The 24,240-nt window shown below is 44.2% G+C and overlaps 1 protein-coding gene and 2 long non-coding RNA genes across 3 annotated transcripts in view; 2 read left to right on the forward strand and 1 right to left on the reverse strand.

The window, feature by feature from the left end:
- Positions 1-24,240, reverse strand: part of LOC123502283 — a 277,707-nt gene that overhangs the window by 99,067 nt on the left and 154,400 nt on the right. The gene's annotated exons all lie outside the window — the stretch shown is intronic.
- On the forward strand, positions 2,324-8,805 carry LOC123502319. Its single transcript, XR_006673931.1, has 8 exons — positions 2,324-2,508; positions 4,690-4,773; positions 5,012-5,182; positions 6,155-6,272; positions 6,819-6,976; positions 8,020-8,086; positions 8,249-8,400; positions 8,769-8,805. It is a non-coding gene; the product is annotated as an uncharacterized LOC123502319 (long non-coding RNA).
- On the forward strand, positions 9,700-12,854 carry LOC123502342. Its single transcript, XR_006673959.1, has 3 exons — positions 9,700-9,826; positions 10,409-10,575; positions 12,036-12,854. It is a non-coding gene; the product is annotated as an uncharacterized LOC123502342 (long non-coding RNA).

A 24,240-nucleotide genomic window follows, 5' to 3' on the forward strand; every position in this document is an offset into this window, starting at 1 on the left:
TGTAGCCTTTCAATTTTGGTGATATTCTTCCTGGTGTGAGGTGACCACAGTACTGCTGCATACTCCATCCAGTCGTGGTCTGATCAAGGATGCAATAACTTTTCCACCATATCTTCATCAATATATGTGAATATAATGGTAATATTTGTCAGTAAGTTGTAGGTCTCACCAACAATTGGATTGATATGTTTATTGGGGACATTTTGTTATGAGAACTCCCAGGTCCTTTTCACTTTCCACCTTCTTCATCTTCTCTTCTCCAAGTTTGTATCCTATTTTTGCTCTTCCCAAATTCCATTATGCTACCTTTGTTAATGTTGAATTCCATCTCCCATCTTTTCCTCCATTCCCATTGTCTATCTAAGTCCTGCTGTAGAGTTCCACCATCATCGTGCGAGCCAACTTTCTTCCAAAGTTTTGTGTCGTCTGCAAAGAAACTGGTGTAGCTTTCAATTGTGTCTGGGTGACTTTTGACGTGCCGGAACGCATTTCTTACTATTACATGTTGTAATGGGTTCGGTATACGGTAATTTTGATTTACGCTAAGGTTTTCAGGAACGCACATGTACCGTATAACGAGGACTTACTGTATATTGTTATGATATTGTATTGATTTGAGCTTCAATATGGCCTGTGAAGGAAAAGGTATGTCATCTATTTTGTGTATAGCATGTTTATTGTGAAGTGTTGTGTTGTGTTAGTGTGTGGTGCATGAATACTTTTTTTGAAGGTAACAATTAGTGGTATGTTGTATCTATGGTGGTGTTTGCTTGATTTAGGTTGAAGCAATACTAAAGTGTGCATTGTGTTGTAGTAGTACAGTTTTGTGCATGACAAGTGAATGTTATTACCTTTAGGGTTTCCTATTACACTTGTATTGCTTTGTTGACATTGTTTTGCTTTCCTCACTCATTACATTCATATCCTTGACCAAATACACTTGATTGCCGGTCTAACTGGTTTTCATGAATGGAAAGACAATGGTATGATTTTTTGTTGTGAATGTAAACCTGTTTGTTTGCATTGATGTAGGATACCTAGCTATGTGTTCAAATGCTTAATGCTTGTGTGACGTCTCTGCTTTCCATACATACTGTTTAGTGATATTTTGGGTGTAGCTAGCTAGGGCTTACAAACACGTGGGTCTTCCCACAAAACCACCCCCACCTGCTTCTAGGTGCTTAAACATGCATCTTTTATTTTGTAACTTTGAATGGTGATATGCTTATTGTGTTAGTTTGAACGCTGATATATAATGGTAATAATGTCTGAGGTCTGTGGTAATGGTGTACGCTCTGTTGTGGCATCTTGCATAGTACTTGATGTGATCAACTATGTAGCTTTTGTCTGCATGTACACCAATTTACTTTTCTCTGTATAAATACCTTACTTCTTTTGATTGTTACATTTATTGTGTATGCTTCAAAAAACTGAAATTCACTCAACAAGCTGTGTAGTGTGTTCCATTCTAATCATTAGTGACTCAAGTATTTTGTGTTCTGTGAAAGTAAGCCCCTCCTACACGTCATTCCTACCCATTATCCTGATAATTACTCAAATGTCAATTTTTCACTGCTTAACTTTTTCACTTTTTTCAAAGTAATCCCTTTGGAAGAGAATTAAGGGTTAAGACACATATCAGACTAAGTTGTGCCTCCCACCTTGTTATTATTTTGTGAGAGCCCTTTGTTTGTTTGTTTGTTTGTTTGTTTGTGTGTTGCCTGAGGTTAACACCTTTATCATGTAAGACACAAACAGTTTGCCTTACAGTTTGGATATCATTAGGATTGAGAGACTAGAGTACCCTGACTTATAGTTTGGTCTTCAACATTTTTAGAACAACAATTATGATGAGACACAGCATGATTAATACATTGAAGTATTCATTATTGTTGAAATATCATATTTAGATACTAAACTTGAAATAAAAACAAATAAACCATTGTTTTTTTCTGCTACCTTTATTATAAGTGTTGACTCAACACACTACAAAAAGGTACATACACACATACTGTGTATGTACCTTTGGGCATGTGTATATTGGACTGAGGACTCCACTCTGTGGTTTTCCAAGCTCAAACACTTCCTCAGAAAAGACTGCACCTTGAAGGAGCTGGTGACATAGAATATTTTCATTTGGCAACTGACCACCACCACCACCACTGACTACGTCCATTTCATCACCAGACACGAGACCTGGTGGGGGAGAGGAGAAAAATGTTGTGCTCTGATAAGATATTCTTATTTTTCATCTTTCTTCTATTCTTTCCTGTCCTCTTTCTCACTCACTTATTCACTCACTCACTCACTCACTCACTCTGAATCCTGTCCTCCACCATCACCACCACCACCATCAGTTCATTCCTCCACCACGGACACAAACACGTCTTGAAGGAAGGTTAGTCCGCCGCCCAGAGTCACCTCGGCTGTCTGGCTGGACACCCTGCGTGCCGAGGGACCAGACGAACGGTGGAGGGGCGGCGGTCGGGGTTGCGGGTGTAACACTGTGTATGAATATTGTTTGTGTTTTAATTAAGGCGTGTACACTCTTGTTTCATTTCCACGTATCGGATCACCGTTGCGTAGCAGTGTTGACAGGATAGTGCTTCACCGTTGCGTGTCAAAATATGACACAAAGTTACGCAACGGGTTCGATCCGCCATTTTTCGGTATTTTGGCGTCATCTCAAAGGAATGATACACAAGTCACTAACCTTCGTGTGTGTGTGTGTGTGTGTGTGTGTGTGTGTGTGTGTGTGTGTGTGTGGATAAGGAGCGTGGGATCGTCGAGTTGCATGTTCAGTGTTGTCGTGGACGGGCATGAATATTTTTTGCAATTTTGACCCAAATTGCAGACAACCACAAAATCAGTTGTGTGTATCCTTGTCACGTTTTGATACAATTCCGTCACATGCTGGAATTTTAAGTCAGTCAACACAGTATTGTTTCATTACACATACATAGAGTGTAGACACCCACCAACTCCGTCATTCATTTTTCCTTTTATTGATTTGATGTTCATGAATAAAACTAAACGTGGCCACAGACAACTGCACATTTGCACTCATGGCTACGGTCAGGAACAAACTGAATGACACTGTTGCATCACTCAACGATGATACACCACGCGGATAGGCAAAAATGGATACAATAACCTGTTGCACCGTAACGCATTATAAGGTGATACGCAACGATGAAACGATGCGTGGAAATTCAGTAAGTGTGTACACACCTTTAGAAAGTGTTGGTGGTGATGATGTCAGTGTGCTGTGTATTGGTGGTGGTGGTGGTGATTGTGGTGGTAACTATTGGTGGTGTGTTTGCTTGTTTTGCATCGTGAATATTGATTGATTGAGTGGCTGAAAGATTGATGGATTGATGGATAGATTGCCTGTCTAACTAATAGATTCACTGACTGACTGATATTTGGACTGACTGACTGACTGATTAAATGAATAAAATACTAACTAAATGACTGACTATCTGGCTAACTGACTGAATGACTGAATGATTGACTAACTGACTGTCTGACACACTGGTTGATTGTCTTTTTGACAAACGATGCCTGTCCTTGGCACAAAAAAGCATCGCGCGGTACGAAGGCGCTTAGAAGTGTACCGTAGGAGGTATGTGGTGCGCGTGGCCAGGCACGTGTTGCCGTACGCGAGTGTGCACGTGTAGGGACCTGACAAGTGTGTAGAGAACCAATGAAGACGACAGTGGCAAAGGGAATCGGATAAGCGCCTGACACCACGTATATGTCACCCACGATTCCACCCACGCCAACGCCCGTGCTACGTGGGTCCGAAAGCGTGTAGGTTGGGAGGGATGTGTCGTTAGGAACTCCCTGGTTGACACGAAACAGTAGGCGAAGGTTGGCGATGCAATTGATGAGCCGTTGTGTCACTCGCCTATCACTGACACACTCCCGTTCATGAGGGCGAAAGTGGGGAGATGCGGGAATGGCAGTGGTTGTGGTGGTGGTGGTATTGGTATTTATATGCTTGTGTGAAGATAGATGGATAAGCGGGTAATTTGATGGGTTGCTTGATATGTATGTAAATGGACAGTGGGGAAAACAAACAGATAGATGGATAGGCAGGCAGATAGATAAGTCAATAAATTCGTAAATAATTAACAATATAGATGTGTATGTAGATAAAAAAAAGTCTATATTCCTCTATTTAGTGTCCTGTCACCCTGGTTTATTGTCAGAAATGCTCGTATATCAGGCGGTAGAAATAGAGAATGAGAAAAATAGTACAGTCTGCCTTTTAAGCACCTTGTTTATTGCCTCGCGGGAGTTGCCAACACTCGCTGTACAACAAGATACACTTTAATATTTCCTGTTTTGACAAATAACAAAAGCTGGACACGATAACGAAGAGGAAGATGTCACAATAACCAATAAATCAACATGTGGTATTTGTATAAGCATAGCGTCTCATTAATAAGAGATTTAGTAACAGATAGTTATCATAAACATATATACATGCGTCCTGTCTTCACAGACAACCTTTTGCTACGGCAGTAGTCTTTTAGCGGTGGTGGTGGTGAAAACAGTTGTGGTGGTGGTCTATACTGACCCATGCACACCCACACCCACACCCGGACACACACACACACACACACACACACACACACACACACACACACACATTAAATTCAAGAGTTGCTATATTACCGACAGTTTTCAAGAAGCACCAGCAGGAAGAGACGTAGTGGCAAGCCTTCACCGCAACACTCCACACTGCCTAATCTTCGTCTATTAAAGGTATTTTTTATATTGATATTCAGTTAAGGTTAGGTTTTCTTTACATATGAGAGTGAAAACAGTACGCAAATATTTTAAAGTAATGGTATAAGGACCATGAAAAAGAGCAAGGCGTCTGTATTACCCTCTCATATTTGTTTCCTTCATTTACCATAGGCCAAACATGTGTCAGAATGCAGCCACTAGTCTAACATTTCATATAATCTAGTCAAAATTTCTCTCTGTGGCTCAATTTTAGTTTGGTGAGATGATAAAGACTATATATGGATGTCCTGCCGCCACTGTTCCCGGGGTTTTCCCCGGGCCACCTCCCCCAGGCGGTCCCCTAGCCATCACCCAACCCACGCCATCACCCTTCTATCGCCAGCCTGCTGGGTCAAATACTTTTTTTTTCGAATATTTCCTGACGGTAATATTGCGCTTCCATGGTATGTTTTTATGGTTTCTATAAATGTTTCGTTGTGTTTGAAGTGTGTTCCGCGTCTGTGCTGGGTAAATATGTGGCGTTTAGTGGTGTTTTATGGCGTATGTTACAGGCTTTTTAACGCTCAAAATTTCCCACCTGGAGTTTTGAGCTTTTTCTTTTCAAGGTATAAGTGGGCCTTTATGGTAGCAAAAGAGTGCCTGTACTCTTTTAAGTGTGAAATCAATCTAATGAGTGAAATATGTGGACTTTGAAATGGTGTTTGGGGCTGTTGTAAAAAAGCTCTTATTTTTCATTATTTTATTTGCTCACGTTTCTGCTTCTCGGTCCAACTCGCTGTAGAATGCCCTAAAAGATAGCTCAGACTCCCAGAAGTGTGATAAAATACTTGCCAAGTGAAAATGGCATGACTTTACAGGACGTTTTAAGAGATTTATGGGTTAAAATGTTTTTGTACTTTTAACGTACTTAATTTAGACCTTTTTTAAAAACCAGTTAAGCTGGAGATATTTTGATATTTTGAAAATTAGTTTAAGTATTTATCACGTCATAAAATAACAAGCATTTGTCTGTGGCTTCGTTTTTTCTAAAAGTCATTTTTGAAATCAAATGATTTACGTAATTTAGCCGAGTCACCCCCGTTCCCGTTCTCTCCGGTGACCACAGCCCACCCAGGTAGTGACTCACCATAGCCCAAGGCTGGCGCCACTTTTCCAAATCCACAGTTCGTCGATATTTTGCCTAATAACTAGTGATTTCTACGTGTTTTCGTGGGTTTCTAGGTTCAGGTGTATAGATAATTGTAGCAGAAAGAGGAAGAAACTTGAAATAAAGGAGGATAAAGAGGAAGAGGAGAAAGGGAAGAGGAAAAGGAACAGCAGGAAAGCCATAATACTTAAGTCACCCTCCATTTCCTGAATATTTTGTCTAATATCTAGTGTTTTGATGTGTTTCTAGGCTCAGACGCGTGGATGGAAGGAGTAGGAGGAAGACGAAGGAGTATCAATGGAGAAGGATGAAGAAAAAATGAGAAATAAAGGTGGAATAGGAGAAGAAGCCAAGGTGTAATATTTAGGTAAGTGTCCCTTTTAATCCTAAGGTTCTTTATAATGCATACTGTTGGTTTTGAGATAGATTTGGGGTATTTTAAGCTTGTTCATTAGTGTTGCAGGCTGTTTTGAGTGTTATAAGTATGCTTTGGGGTTCTTTTTTTTCAGTATATGTTAGATCTTTTAGGTATATTTTACGTATTTTGAGAGTGTGGATTGAGGTGTATGTGAGTATCAGCATGTTTGAGTGTGGTTTGGGAGAGCTTTGAGGGGTTGGTTGGTGTTCTGAGTGTGGTTTGGGTTTATTATGAATGTTATAAGTTGTGGGGGGGGTGTTAGTGGTCTTTTGGGTGTGTGTGTGGGGGTTATTTCAGTAAATATTGGGTGTTTCTAGTGATTTTGGAGATATTTTAACCTGTTCTGTGTTTTCTTAGTGTGTTTGGGATGTTATTGAGTTTTTTAAGAGGGTTTGGGTTTTTCAGTATGTTTTGAGGCTCTCAACAGGCTAGCTCAGTGTCAGTGGGCCCTTATAACAAGTGTCCTTCATCATTGGTTACCCGCTTCGTTCCCAGGTGACGACAGGCAGAATGAGGTGGACGTGGCGGAGGCTGTGGGCGGTCAATTCACGGCGCAGATAACCTACACTTTGCACCACGCTGACTGCCCGCCCCTGTTCACTAAAGTCGGGCAAGCCTTTATCTCCGTGTTCTGCCCTGGGTATAGGAGTAAAGTAAGTTGTGGTATTTGTTGTTGTTGTTCTTGTTTTTCTGTTAAGATTTGTTTGTTCTCTCTCTCTCTCTCTCTCTCTCTCTCTCTCTCTCTCTCTCTCTCTCTCTCTCTCTCTCTCTCTCTCTCTCTCTCTCTCTCTTCTTCTTCTTCTTCTTCTTTTCTTCTTCTTCTTCTTCTTCTTCTTCTTCTTCTTCTTCTTCTTCTTCTTCTTCTTCTTCTTCTTCTTCTTCTTCTTCTTCTTCTCCTTCTCTTCTACTACTACTACTACTACTACTACTACTACTACTACTACTACTACTACTACTACTACTACTACTACTACTACTACCGTTCTTTGAGTGAGGATAGGTACTGTCAGATCACGACGCGTTACGTCAGCAGGTTCCCACGCCTGTCCCTTCTTGCTTATATTCTCACCTGGTATGTTTGATGTTTTTCATGTTGGCAGTATCCAAGGGGATTTGACAAAGATAGGTTCGATGATTTCAAATTGTTGACCAATATAACAGGTTGGGCAGTGTTCCAAATTGATATGGACAGTAAACTGAACTATGGTTTTGGTATTTTGTAGGCACGATCGATAATTTGGAAGTGATCGTTGAGTGGGTAGGTTTGTGTGTGGGTGGGGTTAATTCACAGTACATAACCCGGAGAACATTAAGATGAAAATAATAACAAATATTTAATGTGATTCGCAATATACATAGAGGTGGATGAAATTGAGCAACCTTGCTTATTGTAGGCAACATTAATGAGGACCTTTCACGTTCTGTGTGGGAGTGTAAATTTTGTTGTTTGTCGGTTACTGAGAGCTAAGATGAACTGCATTGTGGTAACTTACTGCTAGGGTTTTCTCTCTTAAAACACCATCTAGTCAATCTAAATTTACCTTACGATAGTCTAAACCATGAATAATAGTGCTGTTAAAATACAAAGCCAGCATTTCACTCAGAGTGGAATAGTGGCAGAGTTGCAGACGACCCCCGCACGGAAGTGCAACAACAATCAGTCAGTCAGTCAATCACTCAGTCAGTTCTTCCACAGTGCTGGCAGTGGCATACCTAAGCAGCGCATGTGGGACGGCATCAATGATTGCTGCAGTAACGGAGAGGTGAGGATAAGGCCTTGCTTTTGTCAGTATCTCACACAAGGCTTAACTCATGCCCTGAACTCCTTTGTTTCATATAAAAGTTGCAGATTTTCTTACATTGTATACAGTACAATACAAAATCACAACTTGACAGTACTGAAGCAAATGCCTTTCTTGTGGCAGGATGAGTTTGTGCAGCTGTGTGGCATTGAGGAGTGTCGGGAGAAGAATGTAGGGTGTGTGTGAGTCTGTTTACATCAACACTCGAGAGTCATACTTCTGCCAGTGCCGGCCATGCAGGGTACAGACTCGTGTCGGAAAGTTCAAGTGTGAAGGTGAGGCTTCCCTGAACTGTCAATGTCACTCTACGGTGTGTCTTCTTAAACTTATCAGTCCTTCACCCATTCATTTAGCAGCAGCCTAAAGAAGTTAGTGTGGTATTCAAGGGTACTTTTGTTATTGTTGGCATATATCAACATGCATTTGTCTCACGAATATTACTAAGATTAGCAATTTACGGATAGGTTGTTCTTTATGGTTAAGTATAATTATTCAATCTTGCCATATGCATTTGTCATGAGTACTGATATATTTTTTGTAGTTTTCCTCAATGTATTGTTGAATGTGTTCCTGGAATGCGTGTAAATCTATCCTCAAGTTGTAATAAATCTGTGTTTCTGAGAGTGTAATTCTCCACCCTCAGACGTTGACGAGTGCGTGGAGTCGCCCAGATCTTCTCCTGTGGACCATCCCCTCAGCAGTGTTCGATCCGCCCAGCAGCAGCAACGGTCATGAGAAGGCGGTCATTGAAGTGTCAAGTCCCCAAGCTGGCACGGTGGTGGGTGTTGTGTTAGGCTCCCTTAGGGTTCTTTCCCTAGCTGTTGGGGTAAGTCAAATAGTTTTTCACTTCTTTATACTGTGGGTTCTTGCTCTGGATGTGTTGTGGCTGTGCTGTGGCAAAGATGGCGTAATTAAGCAGTGGGTGAGATTCTTCAAACTTTAAACTATTCCAAATTGTTCTTGACACACTGAGAATATTCCATTACTACAAAGTTAGCCGACTCATACTTCATACTTTTTTTTTTCATCTCACCTGCAACATTTTCAGTGTACAGATGTTTGTTGGGTTCCTGAAGATGCGTCGACGTGTTATCATCCACGCAAGCTTCCCCAACCCAGCCAGTGTACCACAAGACAACAGGCATTGAGGAGGACGGGAGGCAGGCATTGAGAAGGACGGGAGGAGGGAGCGAGCGGCTGCATGCACTATTGAACGGGACGGTATTGTATGTAAGTATGTAGCTTCTGTACGTGTAGTTTAGTAAACGAGTGACCTCGTTATAGGTCGCAAGGCCTCCTGTCACTCGTCTTTCCTATGTATTCCTATGTATTACATTCTTCCCACAGTTGTATGACTACACTGAAGCAAGCCCAGAATAAAGTGTTGAGTGACCATGATGTGAGTATTGTGGTTTGTACATTATTACACTTTTATCTCCTCGTGTCTCATTTTAAAAGGTTTTCTACTTTCTTGTTATTTTTTTCAGGACTTATTAATGTTGATGCCATTTCAGGAATCGGTACTACTAACGCCAAAGAAGTGAGGGAAGTGTTTGGATCGAGCGTGCAAGACGTACAACAGACACCAGACTGCTACTGCCGGTGTAGCCAAAGGAACAAGAGGAGGCAGAGGAGGAGGAGGAGGAAGAAGAAGAGGAACAAGAGAGTGATTCTTGGAGACGTACCAATGAAGTTCTGAAGGTTGGCCACAATTCTTCATTACTGCTGTAGTGTATTTCATTGATCATTTGTATATTGGGTGGATAAATTTGTAGATTTTGTAGACAGTTGTAGATGTGAAGTGGGTAAGGTTTTTGCCATGCCTTATCTACACCAGCAGAAAACCGTGATATGTAGAAGTTGTGATAGAAGCATTGTGAATGGAATATACCGTGTTCATATGCATAGAGAATTTAAAAGAGGAGAGTGTAGACCAAGAGAGGAAAGTAACCTCTTTTAGAGATTTCGGTGAAAGTTTTGCTGTAGCGTTAGACATATCAAAGGCTTTTGATAGAGTCTGGCATAAAGCTTTGATTTCCAAACTGCCTTCCTACGGCTTCTATACTTTTCTCTGCAACTTTATCTTAAGTTTCTTTTCTGACTGTTCTGTTGCTGTTGTGGTAGACGGCCACTGTTCTTTTCCTAAATTTATTAATAATGGAGTTCCTCAGGGTTCTGTCTTTTCAACCTCTCTCTTTCTATTATTCATTAATTAATCAAACTTTTTGTCCTATCTACTCCTACGCTGATGATACCACCCTACATCTTTCCACGTCCTTTCAGAGACGGCCAACCCGTCAGGAAGTCAACTGATCACGCAGGGACGCCAAAGAACGCCTGACTCCCGATCTTTCTAAGATTTCTGATTGGGGCAGAGACAATCTAGTAGTTTTCAATGCCTCAAAAACTCAATTCCTCCATCTATCAACTCAACACAACCTTTCAGACAGGTATCCTGCTCTTCTTCAGTGACACTCAACTGTCTCCCTCTTCCACAATTAATATCCTTGGTCTGTCCTTTACTCATAATCTTAACTGGAAACTTCACATCTCATCTCTTGCTAAAACAGCTTCTTAAAAGTTACGCGTTCTGAGGCATCTCCGCCGGTTTTTCTTGCCCCTCCAATTGCTTACTCTGTATAAGGGCCTTATCTGCACGTCTATGGAGAACTCTTCGCATGTTTGGGGGGTTTCAGTTACACAGTTTTACTAGATAGGATGGAATTAAAAGCTTTTCGTCTCATCAACTTCCTCCTCTGACTAACTGTCTTCAGCCTCTTTTTCACCGTTGTTGAATCTCCTCTCTCTCTCTTATCGCTTTTTTCATGCTAACTGTTCTACAGATCTTGCTATCTTCATGCCTCCCCTCGTCCTTCGGTCTCGCTGTACAAGGCTTTTTTTCTTCTTCTCATCCCTATTCTGTCCAACTTACTAACGCAAGAGTTAACCAGTACTCTCAATCATTCATCCTTTTCATTGGTAAAATCTGGAACTCCCTACTTGCATCTGTATTTCCGAATTTTTACGACTTGTCTTCTTTGAAGAGAGAGAGATATCGAGGCATTTGCTCCCTAGTTTTGGCTTACGCTTTTCCACTTTTTAGAGAGCCAGCACTCAAGTGGGCCTTTTTTTTAATCTTTTCTTTGTTTCTTGCCCTTGGCTGGCGCTCTTCCTACATGAAAAAAAAACCTCTCGGGACACGAGTCCTCTGCTCATCACTCATCATTCCTGTCACCTATCATGATCGTTTATGCATTAAGGAGGAAATGACCAACGTGTTCACTCCATGCTGGAATTCACCATGCATGGAGAAACACTTAGTGAATGAAGATAACGTTCCTTGTTAGGAGACGCCATCTTCTGAGTGAGGGAGTGTAGTGAGCATGCTGGCTAGTCACACATCACCAGCTGTGCGTCGCGGTGTGTCTTGCTGCCAAGCCAGTAAATTAGTACCAAGTAGTATGTAGTTGTTAAGTGTAGTAGTAGTAGTAGTAGTAGTAGTAGTGGTGGTGGTTGTCACTCACACTATTGCAAGGTGTGTTCAAGTGTGAACGTGAGGCCTCCCTGAACTGTCAATGTCACTCTACGGTCTGTCTTCTTAAACTTGTCAGTCTTTCACCTCTTCATTTAGCAGCAGCCTAAAGAAGGTAGTGTGGTATTTTGTTATTGTTGGCATACATGAACATGCATTTTGTCTCACAAGTATTACTAAGATCAGTGATTTACGGATAGGTTGTTCTTTATAATTACGTATAATTTAATCTTGCCATATGCATTTGTCATGAGTATTGATATATATTTTTTGTAGTTTTCCTCAACGTATTGTTGAATGTGTTCCTTGATAGCGTGTAAATCTATCCTTAAGTTGTAATAAATCTGTGTTTCTGAGAGTGTAATTCTCCACCCTCAGACGTTGACGGGTGCGTGTAGTCGCCCAGATCCTCTCCCTGTGGAACCATCCCCTCAACAGTGTTCGATCCTCCCAGCAGCAGCAACGGTCAGGAGAAGGCGGTCATTGAAGTGTCAAGTCCCCAAGCTGGCATGGTGGTGGGTGTTGTGCTGGGCTCCCTTGGGGTTCTTTGTCTAGCTATTGGGGTAAGTCAAATAGTTTTTCACTCCTTTATGCTCTGGGGTCTTGCTGTGTATGTCTTTTTGCTGTGTTGTTCTGTGGCTAAGATCTCGTAATTAAGATGTGCATGTGATTTCTCCAAAATTTAAACAGTTCCCAAATCATTCTTGACACATTGAAAATATTCCAATACTGTATAGTTAGTCGACTCATACTTCAGAGGATTTTTATTTATCTTTTTTTTTTTCACTTGCAACATTTTTGCTCTAAAGACGTTTGTCAAGTTGTTGAAGATTCGTCGACGTGTTATCATTGTACCACACGGGCTGGGATTTTCATTGAAGGAAAAGTCTCTTTCAAGTCAATTTTACATATATTTCAAATATAGTAAAGTACATTCGAACAAAAAACGATGAAAGTGACTCGGCACTCTGAACCAACAACAGAGAAACACGAGAGGCACCCTTAACACACTCTCCCACTTGAATACACCACTTAACTCCACATAATGACACCCTCGATTATATTAACACGAAACTCCGCTGCCCTGATCACATTACCCACCTGATCAGAGACCTTCGCTCACCGTGACGCGTCCACACCCCACCAATGTCCGAGTAGAGAGTGCCACTCCCTTCTTCCGAGATCGCGTCCTTTCCTGCCCCCACTCAAATCTACTGCCCCGCGTGCCAATTCACGCAATGTTAAATACCCTGCCTTCCTTATTCTATTCCTCCGTATACATGTTGTAGTACACTTCATGCTAACACTAATATTTCTACCATGCTCAACATTCCAGAATCCCTACTCATAAAGTTCCTCCGCTCGTATTAATTATGGGTTTGGTACGGCAGTTTTCTTCCTTAGGCCTACAGAGCCACCCACGCAAACCCGATCCACCTTGGCTCTCCTTAATATACCATACTTATCGTTACATCATCCACAATCCTTCCCCAACCCTGTGTACCACAAGACAACAGGCATTGAGGAGAACGCCATTTCAATATTGTTCCATCTCTTGTTCCAGTACTACTAACGCCAAAGAAGTGAGGCAAGTTTTTGGAGTGAGCGTGCATGACATACAATAGACACCAGACTGCTGCTACTGCCGGTGTTGCCAAATGAACAAGAGGACGTACCAATGAAGTTCTGAAGGTTGGCCACAGATCTTCATCACTGGTGTAGTGTATTTCATTGACCATTTGTAGATTGGGTGGATAAATTTGTAGAATTTTTAGACAGTTGTAGATATGTAGCGGGTAAGGTTTTTAGCAATGCCTTATCTATAGCAGCAGAAAACAGTAATATTTAGAAGTTATGCATAGTTTCGCCAGGAATTCCATCCACACTGAATCCGATGGTTTATTTCTACATGTAGTTCACCGTTCATAGTTACATGCGATCCAAGATATCGGAATTAAGGCAGTAACTCTCTTAATGGCTTCCCCATCTATACTCCTATCATCTCCACCATCTACCGCATTAAAGGGAAGGTACTGGTGTTGCTTCTACTAATCTTCAAACCTCTATCCTCTAGTCACTAGTGCATTTTTTTTTTTTTTTTCCCACTTAAATCCCCCCACCCTCAGAACTCATTTTTATTTCATTTTATAATTTTAATAGTTTTTATACCCTTTATAGGGTGGTATACCTTACATAGTTATATGCAATATACCCATTAAATTAATTATATATATATACAGATAAATAAATAGCATAGTCTTGTTAAATATATGCAAACACATATAAAGATAGTAACATAGGCAAAACATCGAAATCGAGACCTTGGTCCCGGTCCGAGGGGGATGGATTGTGGTGAGCGTTTCGCCCTAGATGGTTGGCGGCTAGACCAATGATCTTAGTGGACTTAGTTATCCAGAGCCCCCATGTGGTGGGCTCAGAGGGTCGCAACGGACCCCTCCATCGCCCGGACTGTGAGGAGGCGGAGCTCAGCCTTTATAAGCCTTAGGCTCTTAACAGCCATAAAGGAGGGGTCGCCATGAGACCGCGCCAATTGATGGTCAATGTGGTGAACACAGGGTGTGCCCTGTCCTGTCTCTAACCCAGGTTATGTCCCCGACATCATAGTAGACCGCTTGAGTTCGTGGGCCCGAGCCAGAAAGTCACCGGTAGAATTATCGGCGACAATCTGGACGTCGAGCACCACGGCCCGTTGCGGTCCCAGACTACAACGTCGGGGACACGGACCCCAGCTTCTTATATGCTGTTCTTTTAGCATTTGCCAGCCCTTGCTTTCAAGCTGTTGCACAAGCAGAGCAAGGACGCGGTCGTGCCTCCGCGTCCGCTCAGGGCTTAACAGGACAAGTCTGTAGGATGTGGCCTAAGGACTCAAGACGGCCACATCCTAGGTCACACAGGACAGGGGCAGACGGTCTTCCCGAGACTATCTTAGTCTCGTGTTCACCACGCCAAGGCGGGTTTTGAGAGCATGGATATGGAGGATCCTCTCATGAGTCGTGACCGTCATCCACCCACTCATGGGTGGATGGAGACGTGTCACACCCTGAGACCTCGGCCGTCCGCCGACGCGTACAGCGCGGCTTTGTTAGCGTTTGCGGCCTTCTCTTTTAGCTCCTTTGCGGATGGACTGGGGGGCAGGAGCAGAGATTCTGCTATTCTGGCGACCCTTTCGTCAGGACTCTTGGCTAGACGCTCCAGGGCACCCCTTTTTAGGGCCGGCACTTTCTTGGCAAACTCAGGAACCCCCAAGCCCCCATGGCCGATTTTGGTATAAAGGCTGCATTGGGGTGTCCTTAGAGATGTAACGCCTTTTAAGGAATTTCCTGGTTTCCAAGTCAAACTTCATTAAAGTGCCCTTGGTGGTATGACCCAACACCCTTTGGTACTGGTGTCTCGGCACGATCACGTTCTTCAGCGCCCATAGTTTTTGCTGGGGCTTTAGTGGAGCCTTCTGGAGCGCACCAGGTCCCGGATTAGGGCCGCCAGAGCCCGCCCTGGCTCGGAGCGGCTCTTGGTCGGACCCACCTCCAGTCCGAGATATTTATAGTTCTCGCCAGGCGTCAGCGCTCTCAGCCTGCTTTCACCGGCTCTATAGATGGAGGGGTCGACCAACCACCTCTTCCTCTTTCCGTCCCCTTTGATAGTGAAGGTGGCACATTTTTGATGGCCCAACTCCAGCCCCACCCTCCCTGCCTCAATGACCAGCGCATCAATTGAGGCCTGAAGGCCCAGGGGGGTGGAAGCGGTTAGTACCACATCATCTGCATAGGCAATATAATTTAGGGGGGTGCCTGACAAACGCGCCCCTACGTTTGCCGGCAATGCGGAGAGTGCCCAGTCCAAGGTAATGTTGAACAAATAAGGAGATAATGGATCTCCTTGGAGCACTCCCCTTGTGATGTTCACTGCCTCCCCTAGTATATCAGTGCTTGCTCTTTCGTAAAGGTTGGTAATTAGCTCCGTGAGCACAGGTGGAAACCCCCACCTCTTGGTTGCGGCAACCAGAGATGGGTGGCTCACGGAGTCAAAGGCTTTCTTAAAGTCTATAAATGCCACAGCTAAACTGTTAAATTGGGCCTTGGCGTTTTGAATTAGCCTTTGGACGAGGAGGATGTTGGCCGCTACACCCTCCTCGGGCGCGAAGCCTTTCTGCTGTGCAGGCAAGGGCGACGCTGCCATGAAACGTGCTGCTATGATCTTATTAAATAGCCTGAGTAGGATGGATGTTATCGTGAGAGGGCGAAACTCACTAGGCTCCTTGGCTTCAGGCGTTTTGGGAATCAAGGTAGTCCGTCCCTTGGCCCAACTCCAAGGGACTTCCTTTAGGAGCAAGAGGGCATTAAAAGCCCATCTAAGCTTCCCAGTTTCGAGTGTACGAATACACTCGAGTCCCCTGCCGTCCGGTCCGGGGGCTGTGGCTGCTTTGGTGGACTTAATAGCTAGCCTTATTTCATCCTCTGTTATCGGGCCGGCGACGTTCAGAGTGGGCCTTAAAGCAGCAGGTGATCGTGTCTCATTTCCAGAAGGTCTTTGAAAGAGGCCTGCCCAGAAGGCCTTCATATTGGGCGGGGTAGCAGGTGGGCCATCAGGGATACCCGCAAGTATCTCTCTGACGGCCCGGCCTCTTTCTTTACGCCATAAGTACTGTATTCTTCTGTACTGTCTTTTCTTAATAGCCTTTCTTTTTTGACTCACCGGGCCGCCCCTTCCCGGAGGTCTATAAACATAAGCACTGGGTGGGCACCAAAGGTCAACCTGGTGCTCCACCTCTCCTATGCAGGTGGGGACGGAAAGTCCGAGGGTAAATGATGTTCTCTGCACGCAAGCGTGGACTTCCTCCTCAGCTCTGATATGAGGAGGAGGTGGTTGGGGACTGCCAGCGGCAGGGAGCCCAGATGTTGAGGAATTAGGCTCGGGTGATGGAGTCCCTGAGAGCCGCCAGATGTTATGGGCGAGGTGTGACTCCTCGGGTCCAGCACCGGTGGCGGAGTACTCGGCACAGCAGCCGCACGAACCTGGGCCTTGTAGGATTCAGTGCGGCGTGCTCCCTTAATTCCATCTGGAAAGTTCCCCCCGCAGATCACCTTTTGTGTCACTCACCAGGGCCCCTCACCGAAGCGAGTATTATCCCTTGAGTGGGGACGAGGTGTAACAGTGGCGAGCTGCTCATTGTTGTCTGGTAACGCCATAAGTAATAAATAGGATCAGAGGCGAGGATGACAATGGAATAAGAGTAGTGGTCAAAATACGATTGGTTTGACCTAGCTTGTAGTCGCCAGTCGTGGTGCCTCACACTGTGATGTGAGGCTGCTGGCGATAGAGGATGCTAAGTAATAAGAGAATAGTTCATTATCATAACTTGTAGTATTAGGACATCTGTTGTGAAGCACAAAGGTATTGTTACGTGTTTCCCAAGATGATGTTTTGTGAGTCTTTCAATGCAATACTTAATTTAAGTGTCTGGCCAGTGTCTTGTAACGTGGTGCAGTTTTTGTTACTTGTATTTATTTTTCATACCTACTGATATGACGATATCTTGTGAATGATACTCCTATATATTTCTAATGGCAACACAATATCTCTTGATATAATAAAATGCATAATGTATCGACTTGTTTTCCTATCAGTTGAAAGAGATGCAAAACAATATCTGGTTTGCAAGTGAAGCGAAATTAGTCAACAATTTGTTGCATGGCGCCACAGCGTCTGAGGTGATATGATGCCACAATATAGTGGCATGGAAATACTAGTAGTAATGTGTAAACTGACACACTGCCCTCCATGATGGCGAAGGTGGGCAGGTGTGGGTGTTGGCGGTGCTGGTGGAGATATCTACATGCTTGTGTGTTGATAGATATATAAGCTGGTAATTTGATAGGTTCATTCATAGGAAATGGACAACAGTTCGATGGTGTATACACTGCTACAACAATAAACTTATCAATCAATCAATAAACATCAATCGTTTAAAAGAGGCTCTCGAGACAAGTTTGCTCTGCGTCACTGGGAGGGATAAACGGTCCTTATTAGAGTCAACGGGGCCCTATACTGATTAGCCTATGTGTAAGTCAAGACAATTACTTCGTGTAGGAACATTTGTAGCATGTACAACAATGATTTAGCGACCTTTTTGCGGCTTTTCAAGGTGGATCTGGTGACGTACAATATTTCCATTTGGCAACTCACCACCACCACCACCACCACCACCACAGTGACCAGACGTCCATTTCCTCACCAGACACGAGACCTGTGAACACGGTGACCGCCCCACTTGCCCCACCTAGTCCACCAGCTCCACCTGCTCAGTGAAAGGGTGAGTCTATTAATAGAGTGGAGGGGAACAAACATGATGGGACAGTGATGGGACGGTAATGGGGCGGATAGTTTAATAGAAAGCTGTATAATAATGCACTGAAGGGGTGACGTGACGTGTGGGAGTGAGTGGATAGTGAAGGGTAGTTATTAATGGTGCCACAGTGTCATTAGTGATGGGACGGTGATGGGACAGTGACGGGGTGGACAGGCTGTACTAGGAAGGTGTGTCGTGCATTGAAGGAGTCACATGTGGACAGTTAGCTGGTGGAGGGTAGTTAAGGTAGTTAATTAGGCGTATGGTAGTTATAATGCGTGGAGAGGGTGGTTGTGTACTGTAGGTGTTATGTGTGTGTCTGTGTGTGTGTGTCCTCTCTCTCTCTCTCTCTCTCTCTCTCTCTCTCTCTCTCTCTCTCTCTCTCTCTCTCTCTCTCTCTCTCTCTCTCTCTGCCAGACGTCAGTTTTCTCCGGAACACGTGGATCTGTGTGTCTTGAGTCACTTCATTATATAGTGAGGGCGGCTGCGGAGGCGTGTGGGCTGACTGGGGAAACCTGGGCGTGAGCATGCATGGGCGGGACAGATGTGGGCGGCAGTGGGTGTGGAGGTGTTGACGCCGCCCATAGCTTTGTGTGTGTGTATGTGTTTGTGTGTCATTCGTCTCTCTCTCTCTCTCTCTCTCTCTCTCTCTCTCTCTCTCTCTCTCTCTCTCTCTCTCTCTCTCTCTCTCTCTCTCTCTCTCTCTCTCTCTCTCGTGTCGTCTGGTCTGGTCTGGTCTCCTTGCTGTGTCTCGTCTTGTTGACCAGCGTCTGAGGTGATATGATGCCACAATATAGTGGCATGGAAATACTATATAGTCTGACCAGCCTTAATTTACGGCCATGGGGGGGCGAGCGTCTCTGTACAGTGTTGCCACGTTTTCACTACTGTTACACTCTCTCTCTCTCTCTCTCTCTCTCTCTCTCTCTCTCTCTCTCTCTCTCTCTCTCTCTCTCTCTCTCTCTCTCTCTCTTACCTTTGATTTTTAGTAAGACATTTATATAATTGCATATATATATATATATATATATATATATATATATATATATATATATATATATATATATATATATATATATATATTAAATTTGACAATTTTTCCACACCACCCATGAGGTATTTGTGTTGTGCGTTTTTTTAAAGAGGTGTCCCCAGTAGTCCTTATTCCTGTGTATATGATAAAAGAGTTCTGACGACTCTTCATCAGATGAGAGAGTGATTGTGAACGAGTGGAGATAATGGTCAATCACCATATCTCTGTTCATCATTCACTTGTAATCCTCAGAGTGTCTCACAGCATTTTTCCAGTTGTCTGCCGTGATGCTGTTGAGACTCTCCTGGACGAGTGGCTTCAGGTCTGCAATCTTAAAGGTGTTTCTCTTTGCCACATATTAACCTTTAACCTGTGCCCAAATCAGTTCTATTGGGTTATAGTTGCAGTGGTATGGGGTAAGCGTACAACCTTATGCCCATGTTCTGAGGCAGTCTTATCAATGACATATTGTGTGTGGCGGCTGCAGTGTGGCGAGTGACAAGATGCAGGAGTTGAGTCTTAAGTAGACCGTCTGGCACTGCAACACCCTTCTTCTCCAGCCATTCTTGGATCTCTGCTTTCTTGTTTGCAGTAGTTGGTGGCTTATCCACTTTCCTTGAGTGATAGGATGCATTATCCATCACTATGACTGAAGAGGATGGAATGTTGGGCAGTAGTTGGGACTTAAACCACTTCTCAAAGGTGTCCGCATTCATTTGCTCATGGTAATCACCAACATTCTTCTTTGCTTGGAAAACGAGGGTTGCTCCAGGGACAAATCCATCTCTCGTTCCTGCGTGAAGCAAAATCAAGCGGAACCCTTCCCCGTGGGCACCCTCACTCCCGTGGCCTTCTCTGCCGTGCTGTCTACCCACCATTTGGACATTGAGTAATTTTGGTTAATCCAGGTTTCATCCAAGTAGACGATGCTTTTCCTGAACTTCTGTGTTTCTTCATTTCGTGCAAGAAAATCAACCTTGCATGTGTGACATCATCTTTTCCATTAGGAATCTTCGTCCATCAACCTTTCCATATCGAAACCCGATTCTCTTCAGTACTGTTCTTAATATTTCACGGCTGCCACGATACGAGAGATCGGATTTAACAGCTGCATAAATCTTGTCCAGGGTGGGAATTTCCTTCCTCTCGTAAAACCGAGTACTGTCCTTCGCAAGACTCCTTCCTTCATTGAAGTTATCAAAGAAATCAGAGACCGGTGTTGCACGTTCCCTCTTCTTGGCTGAGTTAAACTGGGGACGTTGATTTTCTTCATTTTCTCTTGCTGCTTTCGAAATTTTTCCACTGCTCTCGCTAAGCTTCGTTGCTGCAGCAGTGCGAGACACAACCTTGACAAGCCTTGGAGAACAGCTCCCTTATCCTTCTCCTCTTGAAAATATTGCCTTACATGGAAGACCATTTCTTTAGCCTGGCTGTGTAAATGTGAGGAATGGCTTGAATGGGCTGCCATACTGTCTGTGCAAAGAACAATAAGGAAGTGAGTGGCACGAGGTCAGTCACGTCGCCACCACCAATGTGTCAAGGCCACCAGCTGGGTGTGGAAGAGTTGCCGCTCGCAATGTTTTTTTTTTTTCACTTAGGTATTGATATGTACCTACTATTTTGTAAAAGTAGAAATTACACATTAGCTTGGCTTACGGATCATGTCTTGAAATTACTGTAAAAGCCAGTACATGTGAGCATTTTATCTTATAATTATAGCAACATCTGGTACTACAAGGTGAGGCTATCAGGCTGGCCAGGCTGGGTTCATCAGTATTGCCGCCACTCACAAGACTTCTACTATTTTTTTTTACTTTGGATAATAGATTATTTCTTTTTTCCATGCTCATTATCTTATATCTGTAACGCTGATATTATTACACACCCTAAACATACGCTAAGTACCATTATAAGTTACTACAGTTGATATCAGCAACACTGTTGAATATGTATGCCATGTTTGTATGGTACTACATAGTTTTTTTTATGTATATGATGGTTACTGTTGATTCAGCCATCTATATACACAAGTCGAAATTTTATACATCTGAACTGATGGTATTTGCGATGCCTTGTACACCAATAACTTCCATTTCACATCGCATTTTTTGGAAACGTGGCAGAACTGTAGAGTTCCCCTCGCCCCCCCATAGCCGTAAATTAAGCCCGGTCAGACTTTTTTTTTATAGTAATATGTAAACTGACACACTGCCGTCCATGATGGCGAAGGTGGGCAGGTGTGGGTGTTGGCGGTGCTGGTGGAGATATCTACATGCTTGTGTGTAGATAGATAGATACATAAGCTGGTAATTTGATAGGTTCATTCATACGTAAATGGACAACAGTTCGATGGTGTATACACTGCTACAACAATAAACTTATCAATCAATCAAGTAAACATCAATGAGATTTAAAAGGCGAGTGATGAGAGTGTGAGGAACAGCGGGGAGGGGAGGTGGAGAGGAGACGAGCGAGGCTCCCGAGACAAGTTTGGTGTGCGTCACTGACAGGGATAAACTCTCCGTGTCAAGGCCCCATCACACCAGAGGCGGTCCTTACTACGCGCAGCAGCTTCTCAACACGTTCATAACATTTTTGAGGACGTAGTGGAGACGTGGTGGAATTGCGAAATCCTCCACTGCTACGTATCTATCAAGCCTTTACTGCGTACGTCCCTTGATATCCCTACGATATCACTGTGTCCAATCGGGTTTAACTACGGTCATAACACGCATGTGATCAGGCTCCCGCCACGCTCACTAAGTTCCCGCCATGCTCACTGGGTTCTTACCACGTGCCCAACCAGCGCGCAATACGCTCACGTGACGCAAGCAGGAAGTGCTGCTTCCTGTCACTTCAGTTCTCGCCTCTCTTCTCTCATCAGTGGTTCTCCAGCTCTTACATCATTATATTCATTATCCTCATAACGTCATGCTGCCCAAATTAACTTCTATCTTTTCTTCTTCTTTTTCTCCGTCTTCTCTTAGCCAGCACAACAGCAGCAACATCAGCATCCAGCACAGCCAGTTGTCCATGGAGCAGGACCATCTGGTGCAGGAGTTGTTGACTCATGATGCTCAGGAGCCAAAGTGAGAGCGGTAATAACTCATGAGCAGGTGTAGGTAGCTCCTCCTGTTCCCGCCACCCAATCAACCAAATCCTTGCTGCGTCAGTAATGCGTCAACCAAGTTATCGCTGCGTCAGTAATACGTCAAGCCGGTATGCACTAGGTCAGCAGATGGTCCATTACACATCCTCAGTCTTCTACGCTCTCTCTACGTAAATATTGAGCAGTATCAAAACTCCTCCACGTCCTTGCCGTCCTCGCGGTCCTCACTGCGTCCAAGCCGGTCCTTGCCGCGTCCATGCCCGTCCTCAGCACGTCCTGGAGATTTTTGCAGGACGTAGTAAGGACGGGCTGTGGTGTGATGCGGGTGTTAGTCAAGGGGGCCTTGCACTGATTAGCCTATGTGTTAGTCAAGCCACTTACTTCGTCTAGGCACATTTGTAGCATATACAACAATGATTTAGCGACCTTTTAGCGACTTTTCAAGGTGGAGCTGGTGACGTAGAATATTTTCATTTGGCAACTGACCACCACCACCACCACCACCACCAGACCTCCATTTCATCACCAGACACGAGACCTGGGGTGGGGGGAGAGGAGGGAGAGAAAATGTTGTGTTCCGATAAGATATTCTTATTTTTCCTCTTCTATTCTTTCCTGTCCTCTCTCTCACTCACTTACTCACTCACTCACTCTCCTGCCTGAATCCTGTCCTCCACCACCACCACCACCACCATCAGTTCATTCCTCCACCACGGACACACACACGTCTTGAAGGAAGGTTAGTCCGCCGCCCAGAGTCACCTCGGCTGTCTGGCTGGCCACCCTGCGTGCCGCGGGACCAGAGGAGCGGTGGAGGGGCGGCGGTCGGGGTTGCGGGTGTAACACTGTGTATGAATATTGTTTGTGTTTTAATTAAGGCGTGTACACACTTGTTGCATTTCCACGTATCGGATCACCGTTGCGTAGCAGTGTTGACAGGATAGTGCTTCACCGTTGTGTGTCAAAATATGACACAAAGTTACGCAACGGGTTCGATCCGCCATTTTTCGGTATTTTGGCGTTAACTCAAAGGAATGATACACAACTCACTAACCTTCGTGTGTGTGTGTGTGTGTGTGTGTGTGTGTGTGTGTGTGTGTGTGAGGAGCGTGGGATCGTCGCGTTGAATGTTCAGTGTTGTCGTGGACGGGCATGAATATTTGTTGCAATTTTGACCCCAATTGCAGACAAACTGAAAATCAGTTGTGTGTGGCCACAGACAACTGCAGATTTGCACTCATGGCTACGGTCAGGAACAAACTGAATGACACTGTTGCATCACTCAACGATGATACACCACGCGGAGAGGCAAAAATGGCTACAATACCCTGTTGCATCGTATTGTATCACAGTGTGATACGCAACGATGAAACGATGCGTGGAAATTCAGTAAGTGTGTACACACCTTTAGAAAGTGTTGGTGGTGATGATGTCAGTGTGCTGTGTATTGGTGGTGGTGGTGGTGATTGTGGTGGTAACTATTGGTGGTGTGTTTGCTTGTTTTGCATCGTGAATATTGATTGATTGAGTGGCTGAAAGATTGACGGATTGATGGATAGATTGCCTGTCTAACTAATAGATTCCCTGACTGACTGATATTTGGACTGACTGACTGACTGACTGATTAAATGAATAAAATACTAACTAAATGACTGACTATCTGGCTGACTGACTGAATGACTGAATGATTGACTAACTGACATTCTGACACACTGGTTGATTGTCTGTTTGACAAACGGCGCCTGTCCTTGGCAGAAAAAAGCATCGCGCTGTACGAAGGCGCTTAGAAGTGTACCGTAGGAGGTGTGTGGTGCGCGTGGCCAGGCACGTGTTGCCGTACGTGTGTGTGCACGTGTAGCGACCTGACAAGTGTGTAGAGAACCAATGAAGGATAAGCGCCTGACACCACGTATATGTCACCCACGATTCCACCCACGCCCACGCCCGTACTACGTGGGTCCGAAAGCGTGTAGGTCGGGAGGATGTGTCGTCAGGGACTCCCGGTTGACACGAAACAGTAGGCGAAGGTTGGCGATGCAATTGATGAGCCGATGTGTCCCTCGCCTATCACTGA

Source organism: Portunus trituberculatus, chromosome 11, assembly GCF_017591435.1.
Source record: "Portunus trituberculatus isolate SZX2019 chromosome 11, ASM1759143v1, whole genome shotgun sequence".
In the NCBI taxonomy this organism is placed as follows: Eukaryota; Metazoa; Arthropoda; class Malacostraca; order Decapoda; family Portunidae; genus Portunus; species Portunus trituberculatus.